We start from the raw sequence: 10,838 nt of genomic DNA on the forward strand, positions 1-10,838 counted from the left end.
TGTTCCAATGTAACATGCTGATTCATAGATTCTACAAGAATTAGGTACACCTTGTTGAACTGTTATAAACAATTTTAAACGCTTATTGTAACATATTAAACGCCATTGTTTTGCGGTTATCGTAAGTAGGCTAATGGTGGTTATTGCAAAAGAGTTTATTACGGTACATTTATATTTTACGGTCCTTACACTTTTACAATATTTTATTCTTTTTACTAAGTATGTTTTACATTGATTCAACGCTTATAGACGTTGCTAATTTGCTCCTCTTTGCCTTGCTCTTCTTTGCTATGAGCTAAACGAATCAAGACGTGTTCCCCTTACGACCATCAGCACTCTTGATAACGCACCATGGCCGATCTTCATAGCAACTGTCCATACAAATCTTAAAGGCATACTAAAGGAAAATTTCAAACCGGAATTAAGCATTAAAATGAGTAAACTGAACATTCAAGAATACATTTCAAAAACAATTACCCAAAAAAATTTGTTTTCAATGGCGCTGGCAAGGCCCAAAGTCCAGTGTTTCATTTATTTTCATTTTTTTCAAAATGACCAAAACGTGCAAACACAGCTCAAGAATACGTCATAAAGTCCAGCAATAACAAAAGCCACGTTACCAATCTGATGTTTTGAGCAAACTGTCTGCTGTTTTGATGTTAAAATGTGCTGTTTTGATGTAAATACATACATAGCCTACAGTCAAATCGCCCGCAGTAACAATTATTGCGTGATCGGTTGATTGCTAGACTTTATGACGTAGACTTTATGACGTTTTTTACAGTCGCACGCTTCGTTGCTCAGGCCAATCTCGTTTTGAAAGCTCTGACAAAAGCACTCGCACAATGGTGGTCAGACCGCAATGGGGCAAAATTTTATTGAAAATCGTTTTATGGTAGCATGTTAAACACAAAGAACGTGGAAAATCGCCAAGTCAGGTTTTTCCTTTAATACCCCTTTAAATATATCAGCTAAAGCTATGTGGGCTAATAAAGCTATAGCCTAACCCTAAATATATGTTGTTTAGTTGTTTTTTTTTTTGTAACTTTTTCTTTTTTTATTTTCCCTTTATACCTTAAATTTTTCTGAAGGTGTTGCGACCGTGCCAAATTTCTTTCAACTCAATAACTTACTTCGGTCTCAAATCTCAAGCACGTTTTAACGTTCGCGTTTTGTCGCTTCTACCCTTTTCTCGACCTTTGCTATGTTGACGTTCACTATTGTTTTGATATGATGGTCAGAAATAAAAACAACTGAGCTGAACTGAAATCACCAACTTAAAAGTTTGGCTCATTTGTTACGTCAAACGAATCAAAAAGAATATCCAAAAGTGCATGACAACTAACCTACTGCAAAAATACATAGTGGCATGGATAGGCTGTGTAAATGCAAATAGAACACATTTTATCCATGATGCAGCCACAATGGTGCAAGGAATAAACGGCCTTTTAGTTTTTAGCATCTTCACAGTTATGTATTATTTCAATCATCATTCTTGCAAGTGCTTTTATAATTTTGTTAAAAAAACATCCCTTACTGAAAAAACTTTAGGCATGACTACCGGGAGATGCCTCATTTGTCACATATTATAAATTTTGGCGATCGTTGCTGTCTGACTGAAATTTTCTTAAAATCAGAATTTTTTCACTTTTTGGTGGCTCTAAATCTAAATAATATAGGCTACTGTAAAATCTTTTTGTTGCTTTAGGGAAGCAGGAAAAATTTAGAAAAGTAAGTTTAAAAACGTTCTATCAGATTTTTAGCAATTACCTAACGGTGTAACTGAAATATTCTAGGTCAAACTGTCTTCGTTTTTCCAATTCTTTCAGAGTAAAATAACGTTTCGGAAAATTCCATTGAAGCTGGGGAAGTTTAGAATCGTCGTCGGTGTCTGGCAACATTACATTGTATTCGAGTTAAAAATTAAAAAATGGGTGGGGCGCTGGGAGTGGGCTGGAAGAGGGTGTACCGGGTGCAAGCAGCTGTGTGGTAACTCGACAAGCTCTCAAGTTACGCATATGTGGTTACGCAAAAAAAAAAAAACATATGTGGATTGGCTCGTCAAGTACGGTACTGCAAAGGCTTTCAATTTACAATCACGGTTATACTTGTTTTTTTGTAATATAATGCCTAGAAAACATTGCTGACAGCACTTTTGACGTTGCCAAACTTTTCCAAGTGTTTTTTTAAAGATGGATGGTTTATGTTCTTTGTGGCAATATTAAGTTGACAGGCTAGGCTACGGTACTTCAGCATAAAGAGTCGTCTGAGCTGGACACATTGACGTTGCGCTGCAAAGGAGTAAGTGGAGTAAGATGGTGCATAGATTTTCTTCTCTATTTAAGATGCTTTGTAATTTCTTACATACCGATGTTCCAATTTTATCGCGTATCATCCATTCGGTGTACTTGGCAAAATTGCATAGATCTGCTTTTTCTCGTAAGTCAGTGAGGAAAAAGTTAAAAGGTTCACTTACGTTGGTTTCCCAGAATCTTCGAGTGTGAACGAGTTCGCGTTCTGCTTGTGTGAAGAAATTTTGCAGTTTTTCTAGCAGGACTTGTGGATTCTTCTTGTCTTCTTCACTTAAGTATGTGAATTGCTTTGCAACTTTGATTGCCTCAGGACCAGCACAGTTGAGTATTGTTGCTGTTTGAACTTCCTGACTTTTCTTGGACGCTCCACTGGCTATCATGTAGATTTCTACTTCGGTTTTCCAATCTGGGAATATTTGCGCCACATTTGCATTGTGTATCATATATCCAACAATAATGGTTTTCTCGCGTCTAAGCTCATTGTAGTTGCTTGTCTTCTGAACTTACTCAATTTAGCATTTCATAATAATCCACGCTGCCACCATGTTGATTGCTGTCGTATCTATTTAATGAAAGACACAATCAGGGATGTATTGGGCTTGATACGGGCTAATACAACGTTCACCTGGCGAGACAAATAGCAACTGGACTGATAGAGCGAAAGGTAACATAGATTGCGCAGCAAGGACAACTTAAAGGTCACGTGATAATACGCACACCAGTTCGTGTGTTGCAGATGCAAAGGGTAACATCCAATATATCAACACACTGAGTATGAGGTTTATTTAATTTTGACCATGAAAGTCAATTATTTGGACTTTGGACTTGTTATAACATAGCAGGAGTCTAAAATAAGTTGTCAGCAACAAATTTAAGACTTTGACAATATCATAACACTGACTCACAATGACTTTCGTCATTTAGCAGTAATGTTAGCGATACGTCTGAACAGCACAACCCAAGCATTAGACACAAGTCTAACTAATTCGGGTTTAGAGTCAATGAGTCTTGCAGCTTTTAGGTCAAGCGACGTACAAATTGCATATTTCATACAAATTGCATTATTTGGGTTTGCGCATTTGATAATAATGCCATCTACAATAATACACCATCATCGTAATGCCATCTACTCCAATGATCATCAACTAAGATTATTACCATTCCATTATACATTTCTAAGGTCATTATCAAACAAAACGGAGAGTCACCATACTCGAGTTTCACTCTTGTTTGGAATCATCAGTATATGCACCACTGATGACCCAAGCAAGGGTGAAACTTGAGTAGACATGGCAACCTCCATTTTCATTCGATTTTGGCCTTAATGATTGATTGATTGATTAATGACTTCTACAAATCCCCACATTTCTAAAATTGTACATTTGTCTATGCTTTTTCAATTGTGAGTAATAAAGTTCATACATGTGCATTTTGTGCAAGCATTTTAATTGTGTTGGTATTCGAAAATTTGTCTACCAGCTGGGTTTTTTTTTCGCTGAGACTTCGGTCATTTGTCCAAAATGACTTGAAAAAATTCGGTCATTGTTTATTTATTTCGGTCATTTTTTCTGATGAAAATGTTTCCTTTCAGGTATAGGCGCCTAACTATTTTTTTGGCCGTGGGGGCAAAAGTGTGTTTCATCAGCAGCAACGTAAATTCAGCAAAATGCCACGCAAATTGATGATGTAATTATGTCGTCACACTAGGATTGCTTTCATTGCCACACTCGGAGTTATCGCTACGTTCGACCTACAGTTAATTATTATAAACAAAACTCGGCCACTTCAGTTAAGCAAACACATGCCATGTGTCTGCGTTGGCTAGCGGTTGAACGACTGCGACTCTATACCCAGACAACAAAATCTGTCATTTTTGCATTGATTCAACATCTGCAGACGTTGAATCAATGTAAAAATGACAGATTTGTTGTCTGGATAAGCACAACATAAACTTTAGCAACGAACTAGATTTATTAGCATGAAACACGAGACGAAAAGGTTTACTAAAAGGTATTCAAGAAAATAAAGTATCTTCTGACAGGTGTCAAACCCACAACAATGCTTGATATGAACGACTCGGTTACATGTCTTGTAATGCAAAGAAACGTGAACTGACTGATGATTGAACTGACTCGTGTGAAAACAAATTTCTTTGCATTACTAAAAGGTATAATCGTTTATAGCACTAGTTGCAACAGTATTCAGCAAAAGGTATAATGTAAATGGAATGACAATGTTTTAGAAATGGAATGCAAATACTAACTTGATCATACGCTTGAAAATATACCTGTTGAAAGTGAAATCATTTATGTTTACGTCAATTCAAGAGCACGTCACCTTGAATCAATTTAGAAGTTGCTGACATTCGTAAACAGCCCTAGAAAAATATCGTAGTTACGGAGAGACGTTTGATTAAGTTTTTTACTTGACATTGCTTCCTTTTCACTACAATACAATATCGCAACTTATGACTGACCTGCTTTCAATTTGCTGTAAAACGCCCATTTTCGTGTTGCAGATGAAACAAAAGATGAGCATATTCCCGCCTTTGATCGGGTTTCTATGGCAACGGTTGTGTGTGCGAGTCCGTTACTGCGTTGATTATGCCGTGTGTGCGCCATGCGGTTTGTACCAGCCCTTGTTGCGTTGGTTAGTGTTGGTGGTAACCTCGGGCCGAGACTTCAAGTTCATTTTCACAGCGAGCGATTCACTGCAGAGGTTTCGACTTTCGAAACGACGTCGAGTCTTTTGCAAGCGCATAAGCTAAACGCACGCTCCATCTACGTAGCAAATTACGTTGTTTTTGGGTGCATTCAAATCTGATGACATTGAATCCATACAAAATGGTAGATTTTTGCCATCCCAGGCAGTAAAATCAGTCATTTTTACATTGATTCAACGTCTGAAGAGTAGACGTTATGGTGTGGGATTGTAGCATCGCTACTCGTTCTAGTGATTCACTGGCCGACACAATTTTTGGTGCCGGCGGTTTTTGAACTGATTTAGACTAACTTTGGGGCGCTGAATCCGAAAATGCAATCAGTTTTCCTCCATCAGGTCAACTAGTCGGCTGCATAGCCGAGTGGTGAGAACACTGGAACGGCAATCGAAAGGGCGCCGGTTCGACACCGCTCAAGAGCATGCGGCTGTGTCTGTGGCAGGACACTTGAAGGCATGCCTGAAGGTGGACACGAAGATTGGCTTCCTTGCCTTCCCGTCCACTTAATCTAAATCTTCAACCACCGGGTGTAAGCCTGGATACGACAAACAAAAAAAAACAAAAAGGTCAACTTTTTAAGTTACAGTGATTCCACTGCATGAGTGAACTTGTGCATAAGGGCCATTCCGTGTCAATTCACACAGTCAAGAAATTCAACCTTTCGATTTTCTTTAAATTTTACACACCTTTTTACTCTTCTATATGATGAACACTTGCAAAATTTAAGTGAAATATATTGAGAAACACGAGAGTTATGAACCATTTAGTTTGGGGGGGTCTGCTGAGGGGTACAATTTTTTTATTTTTGGCCATGTTTGAGGCCCTATTACTGCTAAACTAAATTAGGTAACAACCTAATTTTTTTACAGGTGATAGTACTTCTGCCAACTATTGAAAAAACAACATTGTTTACTTTGTCACTCTAAAAGGTCAAAGGTCATAGACTCCCAAAGTTGGCCGTTTCCAGCTCTCGGCTAAAATTTTCCAAAATTTGAAAAGCTCACCAAGACCCCATTTTTGATTGATTTTGGCTAAAATTTGGTGGAAGTGTTGTTTACAGGATTCTCTATGAACTGAAAAAATTTTAGTACAAAATATTAAATAGGTTGGGAGATATTTTATACGAAACATGGGTCAAAATGGAAAAAAAGCTAAAAGTGGGGTCCTTTTAATATCCCGGTTACCCATGACCCCAGAGAAAATTTGCACTGAAATTTTATCCACATATTCACTAAGATATGACAAGTCCACCATGTAAAATCGATCCATGGTTCTTAATGTTTTATAGAAAGTATGCGTCAAAGTAAATCCAATTGTGGCAACCCTTCAAAAACAGGAACAGGAAGTTCTTCACTGTGTACAAGTGTGTAGCACTGGCCTGATTGCTGAAGCTAGGTTTGGATATTGCAAGAAAATCCTATTTTTCCTGTTTATGTCTTTTGTGTTTACTGCACAAAAACAGCAGTCGCTATTATGACATTTTGGCTCATGCCACACCATTAGACTTCTTTTGTTTCGTCCATTGACGTAAATGTTCTTTCAAAGTTTTGCAAACAATGTGGGGAGCCCAAGACTTATCTTGATCCCCAACTTCACTTTACAGTAAAGTAAGCAAGAAAACTTTAAAGTAAACAGTAGTAAAGGCGTGGACACACAACACCTCCAGACTCCACACCTTTACTTTCCTACTGTAAAGTGAAGTTGGGGAAAAATTTTGCTAAAAAATTGGTCAATGACCGGTAGATGAATTTTTGTTTGCGAAAAGGAAATGTGGCTACGTTTTTGAAACAAAATTGCATGCAATCTCTACTGCACATTGCACAACTGTTTGCTCTGATTCACTCAGCCAAATTGTGCTAGTCTAGTTTAGTGTGGGGGAATGACTGCTCGTACACGCTGCATTTTTTTTATTTAAAAGGAGTAGTTTTGGTTGCTGTGCAAATTAACAAGACTGATTTTTCAGGAATATATTTTCTAACTTTTTTTTTGTTTTGTTGATTGTCCTTATACAAGTACCGGTACCAAATTTGTATATCTATAGTGTATGCGCAATATTACATTTTTTTGCAAACTTGAGCATGTACTGTCATAATTATAGCAATATGATAGATATTGTAAGCACTGAAGTGCTTTTTTATCTTTCTGATTTACATAATGCAGTTGCTGTCAAATCAGGTTAACAGCTGCACTTTCGTAACTAATAACAATGAATAATATCTGATACCATATTATACCATAAATAAACCTTCGTAAGAGGTAATTATGGAAGCTCAGTATGCAAAATAAACACTGTCATATATTATATGAAAAATACACAGCACAAGAGTACTGTAACTTCGAAGCAGGACATTAAGGCGCAAACAAAACGGCGCAGAAAAAACGGCGCAGAGACAAAATGGCGCACAGGCAAAACGGCACAGACAAAACGGCGCCAAAGTCAATGTATAGAACGATAATGCTCTGCAACCATAACGAAAGTTTATGTGTGAATAAGCATTTTTGGAGCTGGTATACAAGTCCCCCCCCCACCACCCTTGGGCCTTGGCAACTCATGACAAAGAGGAATTGACCAAAACATGTGAAAAAAATAAGGAAAAGGTTTTGAGCTTGTTACGTTGACTTTGGCGCCGTTTTGTCTGCGCCGTTTATTCGCCGTTTTGTTTTGCGCCGTTTTGTTCGCGCCTTAATGTCGTGGACCGCTGTAACTTTATATAATACACATATGATGATTCCAAGGTAAATTTTAATGGATCACTGCTGCAGTGATTATCAAGCCTCGCCTTGAATGCATGTAGGCTAAGTGCATTTATGACTGTTGAGTGTTGGTGGTAAATTATTCCAGGCATTTACGACGCGTACTGTGAAAAAATTACTTCTTAACCTTGATATAGTTTGTGGCTTATACAATTATAAGTTATGGCCTTTTGTCATATGTATTTGGATGCATTTGAAAAAATACAGTATAATTTACTTTATATAAATCATTTGAATATTTACTTGAATATTATGGCAAAGAGGTCAAAATGCCAAATTAGGCAAGTATGATTTTTTCTAATCTTGCAGGACTAATCATACTTGAGTAATCCAAGGGTCATTAGCCTCGGTCTTAGAAAGAAAGTTCTAATTAGATAAATGATGCCAATAGATATAAGTAAAAACTGTACAATTACTATAGAAATAACTTTAAAGATTGTTATATATTTTTTGATGGTAGTGGCTGTACCTGCATGTAATTTTGTGTTTTTTAGTAAAACTTTTGTTTTATTTTAAGTTTTTGTAAGATTACCTGACTATAATCTCAAAATAAAACACTAAAAGCATCTATTTTGGACAGTTAACTGGAGGAGCTATTTTTAAAGAAGTGGCATAATTTAGTGTGTCGTGCATAAGCCACTTCATCTGAAAAAAAAAAGTATATCTAGACTGTGGGTTTATTAAAGTGACCAATAATATTATGGGAATTTCAGATTTGAAGATCTTTGCTCAATATAGCCCAAGCTCTTGAAAATGCTTTGGTGGGGAATACGTTTCTGGAGGTAGTATCATCTATCTCTGAATGTAATGAATTAAGAAGTTAAATGAAACCTGTAAATTCTGTGCTTCTCCATCCCTGTGTTGGCATAGTGATTGGTTCTGCTCAGTCAGTTTTTTGTTGTTGCTGTTGCTGTGATGCCTAACAGTTTAGTACCTTTGTTGGCAAATGCTGCTTCCTATTTCTATATGCCGGTGCTCTTTAAATTATACGCACAATACTATCTTTTATTTGAAATAAATAGAAACCTTCTCAAGATCACATTTTTTAAGGTGAAACAGGTTAATTTGATTTTTTAAATAAATAGTGGTTTCATTTTAAGTATGCTGCTCAATGCTCATAGCATGTAGCACTTTCTATCACTCTCTATTTTTTAAAGGTGGGACTTCTGGTTGTGCTGGGTTATATATTTTTAGTTTAAAATAGTAATGCTTTTCTGTAACTTTGTGCCCTTGTCAAATGAAAGTCCGTTCCAATGTTTCTTGTTTTGGTGAACGTTTAGAGAAAGAGGTAATGATTGACAACACGATAAATAGGTTGAATAACTTTAAATCAATGTAAAAAGAGCACCAATTCAATATAAAAAGAACGGATTGTGACATTGAAGCACAGTATTTGAATTTATACTCTTTTCCCGAGATCATTCATGCACGTTGTGGCGTGCTTGAGCTGCTACGTAATCACAGGCGTGTCTTGGATTGTATGAGCTCAGGAATGTAGATCTGACGTTTGCGTTTGAAAGTTGTAGCGGACTTTACTCAAAATCTCACCAAACACTGTGTCCTCAATACGTTTTTACACTAGATAAACACAGCCTTTTGTCGTTAGTATCGGACAATATCTCTTCTTGATCTGGTAAGGCCTTTTTTACTTTTGTAGCCATTCTTTCTTTTATAAGCTGAGTGACGGTTGGTGCCGTGTTTGTCCTGGCCACAGTTGCTCGGTAACTTCGTTATTTGTCTCGGTACAACGTAGGTTTTTCTTTTTGAAGCGTGATGGATAACTCTTAAACTTGTGAAAGCAGATACACAAAGGCAGTTTAGGCAATAACTCGGACTCATCGCATTGTCGTTGCTTTGCGTGCTTAATCACGTCGCAAACTTTAGAAAAATGTGTAACGAAGAAGTTAAATGCATGATACAGCGAGCCGTTTGATCAGGTTTGGTTGTTTTCTGAGTGGGTGTCGTAATGTCTAATTAGCAAATTTTTAACTTGTGCAATCACCGGTTAGTTTTTAACTGGTTTGCTTTTAAAGTCCGTCAGTGTTTTGTGCTGTGTCCTATTAATGAAGTCTGAATCAACATAGACAATCAAATACATTTACTGGGAGTGGTAGAACGTGATTTTTTCCCCTTTGCTACCTAAATAAACAAAAAGGCAAAATACCTGATATCGGTCGAAATAGCGTAGTATGGACAGATTAAGCTATTCTCATTTTCTGTCAGATACATTGCCAAACCTTAGGTCTGTGGAAGCAGACCAACTGCTTTGTGCTGTGTAATGCAGACGTTTTAACTGCTTAGAATGGTTAGGCACTGACCATTCTAATTTATGGGCATTGAGCATGGATGAAAAAAATCTGGGATTTCCAAAGAATTTGTTTAATTAATGCTTCTTCATGTTGTCTCACTGGTCTGTTATTCTTCCGAATGTGTGAGGTGAGTGTGAACAGAAGCAGTGATAAAAAAATCTGATGTTGAAAGGCTAGGTTGAAAGATTAGGACTAGGTTCATGTTTGGATAGCAAAGCAAGAAGTTTGGACGTATCCTATTTCATGGAAACAGAAAACTCTGGACAGTGGACAAGCGCAAGTGTGATTGCGCATTCGCTTGTTCCTCCGACTAACCATGATCGATCGATACTAGTCTACAAATTTAGATACTACTACAAATTACAATCAGGTTCTATCTTGTAATTATTTTCCATTTTCTCTTTGATCTCAGTCAGATAATACTCACGGTGTATGATAGAAGTGTTTTACCAAAGCTCTTGGCCTGTGTAATTTGGCCAAGCGCTGTTTTAATAATAACCTACCAAAGAACGTGGATACTCAGCTACCGATTCTGCAAACAGCCCACACAACCTCCCACCGTAGCGCCGATACAATTTTTGATATCACAGTAGCGGGGCAATTGATAAGCCTGTGGAAGGCTGTCTGACTACCTGACTCCATTGTTGTGTACACCTCTGAAGGAAGCCAGCTAGCGCTAGCCCGGATGTTACGTTCAACCCACGCCAGTATTTCCACTTTGAAAATAACGCTGTGCATTCAAAT

The sequence above is a fragment of the Aplidium turbinatum genome, chromosome 8 (assembly GCF_918807975.1).
Source record: "Aplidium turbinatum chromosome 8, kaAplTurb1.1, whole genome shotgun sequence".
Lineage (NCBI taxonomy): Eukaryota > Metazoa > Chordata > Ascidiacea > Aplousobranchia > Polyclinidae > Aplidium > Aplidium turbinatum.